This window comes from Phoca vitulina, unplaced genomic scaffold (assembly GCF_004348235.1).
Source record: "Phoca vitulina isolate PV1807 unplaced genomic scaffold, GSC_HSeal_1.0 scaffold3, whole genome shotgun sequence".
Lineage (NCBI taxonomy): Eukaryota > Metazoa > Chordata > Mammalia > Carnivora > Phocidae > Phoca > Phoca vitulina.
The window spans coordinates 5,608,864-5,621,185 of NW_022589706.1; the positions used below are offsets into that span (position 1 = coordinate 5,608,864).

A 12,322-nucleotide genomic window follows, 5' to 3' on the forward strand; every position below is an offset into this window, starting at 1 on the left:
AAGAAGATAGCAGGAGGGGAAGAATGAAGGGGGGGAAATCAGAGGGGGAGATGAACCATGAGAAACTATGGACTCTGAGATACAAACTGAGGGTTTTAGAGGGGAGGGGGTGGGGGGATGGGTTAGCCTGGTGGGGATGGGTATTAAAGAGGGCACGTTCTGCATGGAGCACTGGGTGTTATACACAAACAATGAATCATGGACACTACATCAAAAACTAATGATGTAATGTATGGTGATTAACATAACATAATAAAAAAAAAAATCTCCCCCCTCCCCAAATGCAGAATCTAGGAGAGTATAATGATGGTCACAACTGCCCATGACCCACCCCCTTGCAATGACTGATGTGCGATAATTTATTGACTATTTACAAATTATTTACAAAATATTTACAAACTATTTCTTGAGAAGGTGTCAGAACTTTGCTGCTTCTTACAATATTATTCACATACCCTGTTCTGTAGCAGGTAATAAATAATTCACACTGAATTTGGCAAGAGCAAATGTTTGTCCTTTCCCACTTTCTGTTGGCTTGGGAGGAAATTATTTTCCCTCTTCAATTGTTTACTGAACAAAAATGCATTTACATTGTTTTCTAAGCCAGCTGTGTGGTCTGGCCTATTTTCCCCCATTGCTTCAATGAATAAATTGTGCAAAATCTCCTTGTTCCAGTAACAGGAGATCCTGCTAAGAAAACATTCAGTTAGACTCATACAATAAAGCACACCAATCTGACGTCTGGGTCAGATTTAAGAAATCAATTCTCCCCTGCTTCCAAAAAAGTCATTTTATTCTGGAAGACAAACTATCATGGTACAACCTGGAAAATGAAAATCTTTATTTAGAACCACTCTGGGTTTTCCAATGGGTCAATAGTTGTATTTAATATATGTAAAGATAGGTCAAAAGCAGTTTCAAATAAAAATATTTTCTCAGTCAGGGCTAACTAGGCCCCTCCCGATAACAACAAGATAAAAATACCATGCATTTATCCAGAGCATTTTATTTTCAGCACAGATGGTCCTGCATTTGTAGGCAGCCATAATTCAGGGAAAGGAAGACTGAAAATTATTTGGATTTGGAGTTAGACATCTTAGGATCAGTTTCCAGCTGAATGACTTGTTAGTCACCTAACTGAACCCTTTCTGAATGTGTAACATATGAAAGCTTAAATGAGATTTGCATTATGAGAGCCTTCTATATGATCTAAAACATCATATAAACACAACACCTTTTATTCCTATCATTTTTCTTGTATTTTTTTTTTCTTCCTATTGACTTAGGTAGGTAGGTAAAGAGAGTAACACCTATAGTAATTTACTTGAGACATGAGCAGGGAGAGCCTTCTGGTTCGGTCTATTTTGGAAGGAGGGAGCTGCAATTGGAGAGGGAGGGAGCTCAGGTGTCTCTGGCCAGTCCTTCAACATTTTTTGAATGCATAGGACTCCATGGCTAGTCTTATTCTAGGTGCTGGGAAGAGGTTGAAGAAGACCAGACTTACCCAGTTTACCACAATTGTGGTGCTGCATAAGGTTCAGGAACTATTATAAAAGAGTAAATCTTAATTCCTCCCCTCAAGGCCCTCAAGCTATATTGGGGGAAGGGGGATGGGAAAGGCTGATGCACAACTAAATAATTGTTACTGGTCTGACCCATTTACCAGGCTTCTCTTATTTTTCAGATTCTTGGCTGAAATCTCTTTTACAAAAAATTGAGAATTATTCTAGAGATTTCTCTCAGAACAGAGACAAGTTGCTGCTTGCACCCAGACTGGGGTACTGGGGTGAGGCTGGAAATGCTTAAAGTGGCATTATATATATTATATATATAATATTCATTTATATATATATATATACATGGGTTATATATATATATATATATATATATATATATATATATATATATTATGTGTACGTGTGAGGTTGCCCCCAAAGGCAAACAGGTTTATTGGGGCCACAGTCCAGGCGATCAAAGCTTGAACTTGGCTATACTTCCCAGCTCATCCTTCTTCATAGCACAGGAATTGGAAGAGCCTTTGGCTGCATGATAAGCTCACCTGCTGGATACTCGGCTGTGGTCTTGATGTTCCAGAAGGCGACCCCACCAGCACCTGTGCGCAGCAGCTGAACAGCCTGATTCACACGGCGTAGTGGGGACACGTCGATGGCCTGACCCCTCCCTGTTTGGGATCACCCAATGCCGGTTGAGTTCTCCCAGAACCACTATTAATAATGGCATGGACCAGGACCTGCGAGGTTCTCACCAGTGAGCAGATGGATGATCTCAAAGGCATGCTTGGCAGTGCGCATGGTCATGAGCTGCTTGCCATTTTTAAGGCGGTGCATCATCACTGTGTTGGTGAGGCGCTCCACAGTGGGGCACTGTGCCTTGTCGAAGCGCTTGGCGGCAGAGCGCCCTGCACGGTGGGTCAGGTACTTGGCATACTTCTCCTTCACCACTATGTAATCCTGCAAGGAAATGTCATTGATCTGCACATCATCGATGCTCCACTTCCCAAAGAGCATGATGTCAGAGGTCTCCGTGACTGCAGGTGCAACCATCACCCACTCGGTCATCCTGAGGACACAGCCGGGGCGTCACAATCAGTCAGCGTGCACCATGCTCTGTCCTGACACAGACAGGAAAAGGAAAGTGGCCTGATTTATAATGCGATGTGTCAAGCCACTTGATCTGTTTCATTCTTACCATCTGTAAAATGGGCATGATACTCCATGCCTATTTGGTTAGAAAAAGTCCAGAAAGTGGCTGGGAAATCATATAACATTGGGACCAAAACCAAAAAATAAAAATAAAAAAAAATAATATAAAAATAAAATAAAATAAAATAATAAAATCAGGAGATGAAACAATCATGTTTAAATGGTGTCCCCTGCGCATGAGCTCATCTCGGAAAGAAAAAAAAAAATAAGCTGATGAGATTAAATCAGCTAGAGATGTGGCATCCCCAGAAATATCAGAAATGTGTGAGCGCTTCGGGCATAATCTGCGTGTGGCAGCATCAGAGTGCTGACAACAGGCTTACCACCCTGTGGGCTAAAGCAGGTGCTCTGGTGATCCCACAGCCAGACTACCGTCCTCCAATAAATCATTCTCCACTGTAACAAAGTTCTTAAATCTTTAGATGGGTCTTAGTGTGGATTATAGCAAACATCTCAGTACATCTTTCTCAGCAAGGATGTTGAAGAACCACTGGGGTGAATTTTAAATACGGTCTTATTAACACATCCCTTCCTATAGCTCAGAAAAAGCAGGAGGCACTCAGAATCCTCCCAGAATGTGGAATGTCAAAACCTGGGTGCATTTTCATTATGAGTGCAAAATATATGCAAAGTGGTCACCCATGGAATTCAAAGCCACTACCCAGAGGGACTTCGGGCTTGGGCAGGTGAGTTTCGGAAGAAATTACTCTGAAAATGCTAGACTGCTTTTCAATCTAAAAAGAGACATGGCTACTGTGTGCCTCCTTACTAGCTACAAAGTGTTGAGATATTAAAAGCAGTTCCCAATTATTTAAAAGGGAATGGGAATGAGGAAGGGGCCTTGACTTTATTACACTGTTTGGCTGTGATATCCCAGAAAACATGGAACTTGAAGTATACCTTCAATGAGTATTGAAGGTTGGGGATGGGTCCAAAACCCTGGACTGAGACCACCAAGGGGCTAAAGGTGGATAAAAAAGGCCCTTCTGCTCAGAATAATCTGCTCCAACTGTAGCTTTTTCTAAAAGGAGTCATCAAGGGGTGCCTGGGTGGCTCAGTCGGTTGAGTGGCCGACCCTTGATTTTAGCTCAGGTCCTGATCTCAGGATCGTGAGATCGGGCTCCAAGCTCCGTGTGTGTCTGCTTGAGTCTCTCTCTCCCTTTCCCTCTACTCCTCCCTCCTGTGTGCTCTCTCTCTCTCTCAAATAAATAAATAAATCTTTAAAAAATAAAAATATAAAAGGAGTCTTCAAGTCAAATCTGTGACTAGCAATCCTAAAATGGAAATGAAAATACATGTCCACTGCCAGATATTTAAAAGAACATTCATAACAGCTTTATTCATAGTAGCAAAAAGCAAACTAAATGTTCACTAACAGGTGAATGGATACAAAAGTGTGGCATATTCGTTCAGTGGAATACTACTCAGCCACAAAAAGGGATGAACTATTGATAAATATAATAACATCAGTTAATCTCATAAGCCTTATATTTGGGTAATAGAAGCCAGGAAATAAGATTAAGTATTATATTATTCCATTTATATGAAGTTTCAGAACAGGAGAAACTAACTGGTATCAGAGCAATAGTTGTGTTGAGGGGGGGCAAGAAATGCCTGGAATGTGGTATTAGGTGAGAACTTCGTAGCATGCTGGAAGCATTCTGTGTCATTTCTGGGGTGGTATTCGCACAAATGTATATGTTTGTCAAAACTCATCAAAATGTACGTTAAGTTTGCATTTTATTGTATGTAACTTATGCTCCTGTTCATAAAACAGGTAGAAGAAAAAAAAGCCATTTTCCAAGTTTAAATACAATTTCCTTATATCACAGCCATCATGAGTTTATGGATTCAATCTGATTTCAAGATTCATCCATATGAGTCTTCTCTTCTCCAAAGCTGTCAATACAATTTCTGTCCTTTACTGTTTTCCCAGGAAGTGGGGTGAGAAGGAAAAGTAGCCTGAATGTGAATGGGCTTTACTAACGGGAGAAAGGGTTTGTCCAACTATCGCTCTTAAAAGACCAGAGAACAATTCCCCCTCTATCAGATACCTAGTTTCAGAGCCTGTTTTAATGATAATTGCCCTGTCATGGTTCTCTTAGCAACTAGCAACTAACATCTGAAATAGAATTTGGAGTTTGAAGAAAAAAATCTTGGATTATTCAGGTCATTTTTCCAAAGCAGCCAGTATCTAGAAGAAGCATCTTCTATTTCAGACAGAATGAAGGTGAGGACAACATAGTTTTACAAGAGAGAGATAAACTGGTTTTGCCCCATACTTTTCCACTGTCCTGATAGTCGCTCAGCAAATTTCATCCAGCCTCTGGCCTCTATTGATTCATTATATGCACGTAAGGTACGGGATGAGTACGTAAGTCTGGATATGGACCAACCAAAGTGAATTCTCTGCCACATAGTTTATGATTTCTCAAATCCTGAGAAAGTAAGCAATCTTGTGTCAGTTGGTGTGAAAGTGCAAAGTGGTTTCAAGTAAACACTAGAAGAGCATGGGTGTTCTAATAATAATGATTAATCACAATGTTTATGCTCCAGTTTCTAGACTTTGAGGAATTCCTTTCTCTGACTTGCAGTCGTAAGATGGTGCTGATGCTGCTGATGATGGTGGGGGTGGTGATGCAGCTGCTTAGGAGCATGTTGGCTCCCAAGTGCAATGTGGGGAGCAAATTTATTGCTTGCAGTAATTTCGCACTAGGAATTTCTTTTTTTTTTTAATTTTATTGTTATGTTAATCCCCATACATTACATCATTAGTTTTAGATATAGTGTTCCATGATTCATTGTTTGTGCATAACACCCAGTGCTCCATGCAGAACGTGCCCTCCTCAATACCCATCACCAGGCTAACCCATCCTCCCACCCCCCTCCCCTCTAGAACCCTCAGTTTGTTTTTCAGAGTCCATTGTCTCTCATGGTTCTTCTCGCACTAGGAATTTCATCTTGTGGTTGGAATCCCTCCATTCTTTTGCTCACACTGTCTGTGCTATTACACCCAACATCAAGACTCTGTTCTCTGCCTAAATGACACACCCATTCAATTTTATCTTCTCTAGCTCCTGGACATGCCCCTTTCCCACCAGTGAGCCTTTTCTCTGCACCATCGCATGATCTCTATATGCTTATTCTTATACTAGGAGGGCTCTATCCCACATGAATAAGAAGCCCCTAATTAAAAAGGACCATTTATTATCTTTGTGTATTTTTTTTTCTTTTCCAGTGTTAGTTGAGTGCATAGGAAACACAAAGCACTGTTACTTGACAAATGTAAAACCACATACCCATTAATAATGCCAATGCGTTAATATATACAATGTAGATGAGATAATAAAGTTATAGAAAAACTATGGTCATGAACAACTGAATTTGCTAAAATGGCTGTATTATTGGACATTGGTTTTCAAAAGTTCAGAAGACGGCAGTGAAAGTTTTTATTTTAAGAGCAATCATTGAAAGAATCAACTGACCTTGCTCTTCTCTGTCTCAAGTCAGAAAATAAACAGTGAAAGTATATCTTAGTGGTTTGCAAGTGATTCAGAGCAGGATGCTCAGCTATTAGAAAGCCATCGATTGGGCTGGAGGAAATGAGTTGGCTGCAGCATGAGATATAAGCCAATGCTCAGGATTGTGAGGTCAGGGAAGGGTGCCAAGGTACACCACATTTCTTGGCAGGAATTCAAACTCATTGCTAAAGGCCTGCTCTTATTCTGAATCCAGGTTTTCTAGCCTTTGCAAGACTCTTACTTTGATATTCAATATTTTTTATTCAATTTCTTCATCTTTCAAGATTCTTGATATTGTTATAAAATCTTCCTCTTTGATTACTGTCCCCAAACCCACATTTTTAGGTTAAAATTAATTCACTGCTTTTAGGCTGACTATTCTTTTAGACTGACAATCAACTTTGTTCAGAGACTCTATTTTCAGAAATATCTCTCACTCTAGAAAATAAGCAAGTTTGCCAAGAGTATCACTCAGTAAAAAAAAATATATATATATTGGTGGTTCAAGAATATCAAAGCCATTAGCCACTCTCACCAGATGGCTTCAAATAAGGTGTATTGGGAAGGGTCATGGCTGAACGGGAAACCAGCAGACACAGTTCTATTCTGGGCTTGACTTCCATGTGACCTTGAGCAATACACTCAATTTTTCTACAGTTCAGTTTACTCAGGTTTTAAAAAATTGGAATGATAATACCAGGATGTTGTGGAGAGTCATCAGATTAGCAAGACACTTTGGACCCTTGAGACACAAACAATGCAGAAATAGAGAATATTCAAGACTTGGTTCGCAGCAATGCATTTTATGTTCTACGTACTATATTCTCCTTTTTCTTTTCCTCGCTGTTTTCAAGCTCCATGAATTATTCCTTTCAAACACTCTATTCCATTTGAATTGTTGCTCGGTTACAAATGATGGGATACATGTACACTCTAGTGAAATCAGTTCATTTTAATTAAACACAAGAAAGATTGAAGGAGTACTTATAGAAAGTAGGTTATTAGTTGGATGATAATCCGTAATCCCCCTAATATTAAAAGAGTCTCCTGGCTTTTCTCTTTTCCCTAACCATAAAGAATCTAAAGTTGTTTTACTAACACCCCCTCTTATTTGCCAAGTGGTTTCCAGCTGCTGGGCATTTTGCTCAACACTATGCTTGTCTTATCACATGTAGTCGTCACAACTCAATGAGGAGTGTCTTACTATTAGATATCCTCACTTTATAGACCAGAAAATGGAATAAAGATTAGCAACTCAAAATAAAATAAAATAAAAATTAAATAAATAAAATAAAGATAAATAAAATAAAGATTAGCGACAGAAAATGGAATAAAGATTAACAACTCAGAATCACTCAAGTTGGCAGGAGCATAACTGTCCTTCGACCTTGGGTCCCTTAGCTTCTAGCCACTAACTGATACTTTCCCCAAACTTGTGATTGTCAAATGTGAGTAAGCTTTTGGATATTTGACATGCTTGTTAAAGATGTAGATTGCTGAGACTCACACACAGGTTGTTCTGATACGATGGCTTGTTTATTGCATATTAGAAACACATCCAAGGATTGAGAGTGAGGTGCTCTGCTGTGTATTCAGTGAGGACTGAGGGTTCAGTGGTGTAAATACTCCCACATGGTTAATTTTCAGCTACCATCCAGAAGACATTGAACAAGGGGATTGGGAAGAGGTGTATTCAGCGGGCTCTTGCTGGCAAGTGTGACCGGTTTTGAGCCTGTTTTCCTGGCTTCAGCACACCGGTGTGGCTGGTTTCCTTGAAGTCACTCCCTCTGGAATGCCATCTTCCCAGCACCCATGCCTTGACTAAATGTTTGGGCAGAAAGAACTTTCGAGTTAAGGGTTTTTCAGGTACCCACTTGTCTTCACGGTGATAGTTTCTATCTTTTGTGACTTTGTACCCATAGTTCCACTTAGAATGTATGGGAATGCTACATGCAGGCAGCAGAAAGCCAACTGGAAGCTGGTAGTCCAAATGTGACCCACCAAAGATTTTTAGAACAACAACAGCAAAATAAACTAATAGGGGAAAAGGAGATGAAAAGAAAAATGGCTCCTGTGGGTAGAATTTAAATCAGAGCTTTTGCTGTTTGGTTCTTTGGAGAAGACTTTGATTTCATGCATTTGGACGGACAGAGTAGCCGCTCTGGTGTCTGGGTCGTGCTCAAGGAGTCTCAGGGTGATAGATGGAGGCACTCCCAGGCTCAGCAAATTGCAATCCTGACAAGGGCTTAAGAGGGAATGGTTTCTAGCCCCTGAGAAAGGAGCAGGGGAGGGAGGGAGGTCAGAGCGTGTGGCTGAATTCGCTGTCTCCGGCTCTCCCGTGTCCTTCCACGGAAGTTACAAAATGAGACTGAGACACACTGTGGAGACTTCCAACTTAAGGAAAATGAACTTGGACAAAACCTTCCCATGTCCTTGTCTTTTGGTTCTTGTTCATTACAGGGATGCCTGGAATAAACCTTCATGCATTAGTGTTCTCAACTTAGAATCCAAGCGGCCACACATGTCTGGTCCAGTTGCCCACCGAAAACTCTTTTGAGGGCTATTTTCTATGATAACACATTTTCATGTTATCAAAATTTGTAAAGAAAATTAATAGTAAATGATGGAGGGAAAAAAAAACACACCTATAACCCAAGAGGTACCTATGTAATTCTGTTTTTCTTTCCAGCCTTTTTTTTCCTATTATCTTTCTACTATGTCATCTTACTGAGTCTCAAGGTGTTTAGAACAATGAGCTGTGTTTCTAGTTTATATCCTATTAATAGGTAAATGCCAATGAGAGAAATAAACTTGTTAGCATACCCCTCTTCTTCCCTTTTCTGTCCCCGGCTCTGTAAATTAAAGACAGGAATACAGGCTGGTGCAAAAAGCCAGAATATTTAATTCCTTAATTTGAACTCTATGAAGGTGTGTGGGTTGGAGAGCTCTCTGAGAAATAAGAAGAGAGCTTTTTTTGTTTGTTTAATAACTGGATGATGTTGAGCTACCTCATTAGGCCCATGCAGGTTTAATGATGCTTTGCTGAGGGTGCATTAGAACGTCCCTGCAGAGGACAAGAAATTGTTTTCCTTAAAGATTTCTCGGGCAATTGTAACCTTTTCTCTGTAATTGCCCCATTTGGCTTTGACGTTCTTTTAACAGCAAAGGACTTTCCTAAGCGTGTGAGTGTTTGACCCACCACCTTTTCTCTTGCTCAACCCTCAGTGAACTTTCTTGCTGGGGAGCCTATTACTACTTCTCACTGGGCTCTGCACTCAGGAGTGGTGGGGGTCATGAGATTTTCACCTGCTTGTCCCTCATAGGACCTGTCCCAGTGGCTAAGAATGGGGACAATCTCTGACATGTTCAGGATTTGACAGTCTACCTGGTGCTTTCAAAACCATTGCTCAATCTATCATCACACCCCTGGGAAGGAAACAGGAGGGGATTTTATTGGGGAGGGGCACAGAGGGGAAACCCAACTATTTGGACCGATATCATGAAGCCAGTTTGGAAGTAAAAGTCAGTCGGCATTTGTCTTAAATATTTTATTTATTTATTAGAGAGAGAGAGAGAGAGAGAACAGACAGGGGGAGGGGCTGAAGGAGAAGCAGACTCCCCGCTGAGCAGGGAGCCCTATGCAGGACTCGATCCCAGGACCCTGGGATCATGACCTGAGCCAAAGGCAGACGCTTAACCGACTGAGTCACCCAGGCGCCCTGGCATTTGTCTTAAACCATTCTCATCACGGTGCTTTGCTTTCCTCTCCTCTTTTGTTTATCAGAAAGAATCCATTATCTATTTAGACAATACCTTTTCTGGTGGAAGATTTTAAAATTGCCTTTTGTAGCTGTGGTTTAGTATCACAAATCTAGAATTACTTGCTATGTAATCTTGGTGCTCCTCTTACCTACTGATGTTAGGTGATGGGTCAGATTTGTGACTCAACAGAGCTCTGTGGTGCCACGATGACCAGGTGGCCTAATCTGCAGACTAGCAAAGAGGCAGGTGTCCAAGGACAGTCCCATCCAAAAGCTCAAAAAGGTGACATCATCAGATCAGTCCTTTGGGAACAAATGCCTCTGAATTTAAGGTACAAGTCACATTTCTAGATTACTCCTCAATCTCCCAGGCTAGCAGCAAGCAAATGTACTGTTATGGTAATAGAACTGTACTGGGCTTGAACAGAATTGGATTGGGAAATGTATTTTCATGGACAATGAGATTTATACATTTTCATGAAATAAAACAAATAACTTTCTCCTTTGAATTGAGCTAGAGATATTGCAACTTCTACTCCCATGATCCATCCATGGATCAGGAAGTCAATATTTTTTTTTCTAATATTTGACAAGACACACACTGTCTTATCTCTGGCAAATCCAGGGAGACTTTGCTGAAAGTTGTGTGTGTCAGGGAGGTGGAGAGAGGTGTTGAGGGATTCTGGTAATAGGAATCATGTTATTATTCCACTGCAAATGAGCCTCAGAGCGATTTTCCTGATGTTCACAATTGGTCAAGAGTAAAGATGGAATTCGAATCCAATTCCTCTGATATCAGGCCTTCTAACTCTGAATCCAATTTTCTGTCCTCTCCAGCCCTGTTGTCTCCTGCCTAGAGAGTGTTCAATAAAGGTTTGCTGAACAGGATTGAATGGAATGGCAGGCCAGAGGGAATTTTAGATCTGCCTTCCCAATAAAGACAATTACCTCTCGACCAGATTCTCAGCTTTCTGTTCTGCCTCTGAGTTCATTTGATAAGAGACTTGATTTGGGCTTGCTTTAGCAGATAAGTTCAGTTAATATTTATTTTAGGAAAGTGGGATTAGTGAAGATAGGTGGGGAATGAATTATACATTCTCTGAGCAACTGAAGGTCGTTAGGAAAACATGCAGCTACCAGGGATTTCCAAGTGAGACAAGCACAGAGAGGGCTGGAGGCAATTTCCAATTGTTCTGGTTTCTATTTCTTGGAATCACTTTGGAAGTGGTGAACTGGACAATTGGGCTGTTAATCCAAATAAAAGGGAACTTTTTAAAAGGCAAAGTGACACCTCTTTAAATATGGAGAAGACAGCTCCTAAGGCTGGCAGACAATTCAGGCTGTCGGGGTGGGGGACCCACAGGACACTGAGTGTTTTGTGGTGTCAGTAAGTAAGTGTAAGGAGCCAAGAAGAGGGGGGTGAGGTAGGGAGAACCAACTCAACTAGCAAAACAGGCCCTGGCAAGGGCAGCCATTCTAATGCAGAGTCCAAAGACTGTATACAACTCATTTTAAATAATATTAGCACTGGGCATTTCTCTCCAGGGGGACAGTCTCCTGTAGAATAAAACTGGAGGTTGAGGTTGGGCAATAATAATACCTAATAGGTCATTCTTCATCCTCCTGACCCATACGCCAGGCACTGTGTTAAGTACTTTGCATGAATTAGCGCATTAAATGTCCATAGCAGCCCATATGCCAGGGAAAAGCATACAGAATTCACAGATGAGGGGGGGAGCCCAGGTGCCTCAGTCAGTTAAGGGAGCCCAGGGTCTGGCTCCCTGCTCAGCAGAGTCTACCTCTTGCTCTCCCTCTGTCCCTCCCCGCCCCCCCCCCCGGAACTTGTGCTCTCTTTCTCAAATAAATAAATAAATAAATAAAATCTTTAATAAAAATTTACAGGTGGGGACACAGTGCATGTAGCAGAGAACAAAACTGTAATTTAGAAGGTAAACAAGTCCCAACACTTTCACTGACTAGCTAAGTGACCTTCTGCATGTCACTTAACCCCTCTGAGCCTCTGCCCCTTATCTAGTATGGACTTAATGAAGCCCAGCTCTGAGGTTTGATGTGAGGAGTAAATAAGACAATGCATGTAAGATGCCTGGCTCATGCTAGACACACATTTAAATAGTATAATGCTATTTCTATGCATCGTTAAGGATTTCATTCTCCTTAGAGAACCCGTGTCCAGTTTTCTTCGTGATGTGATAAGGAATCATCTTCTTCCATGTCTCCTAAGTATTCTACAGAATCTAGATGCTTCACCTTGTTTCCTGGAGGACACTAAATATCAATGGATTTCTTGAGTTTTCAA

General features: G+C 41.0%; 1 pseudogene; it reads right to left on the reverse strand.

The window, feature by feature from the left end:
- Positions 1–1,971: 1,971 nt before the first annotated feature.
- Positions 1,972–2,579, reverse strand: LOC116628789 (annotated as a pseudogene).
- Between the last annotated feature and the right edge of the window lie 9,743 nt (positions 2,580–12,322).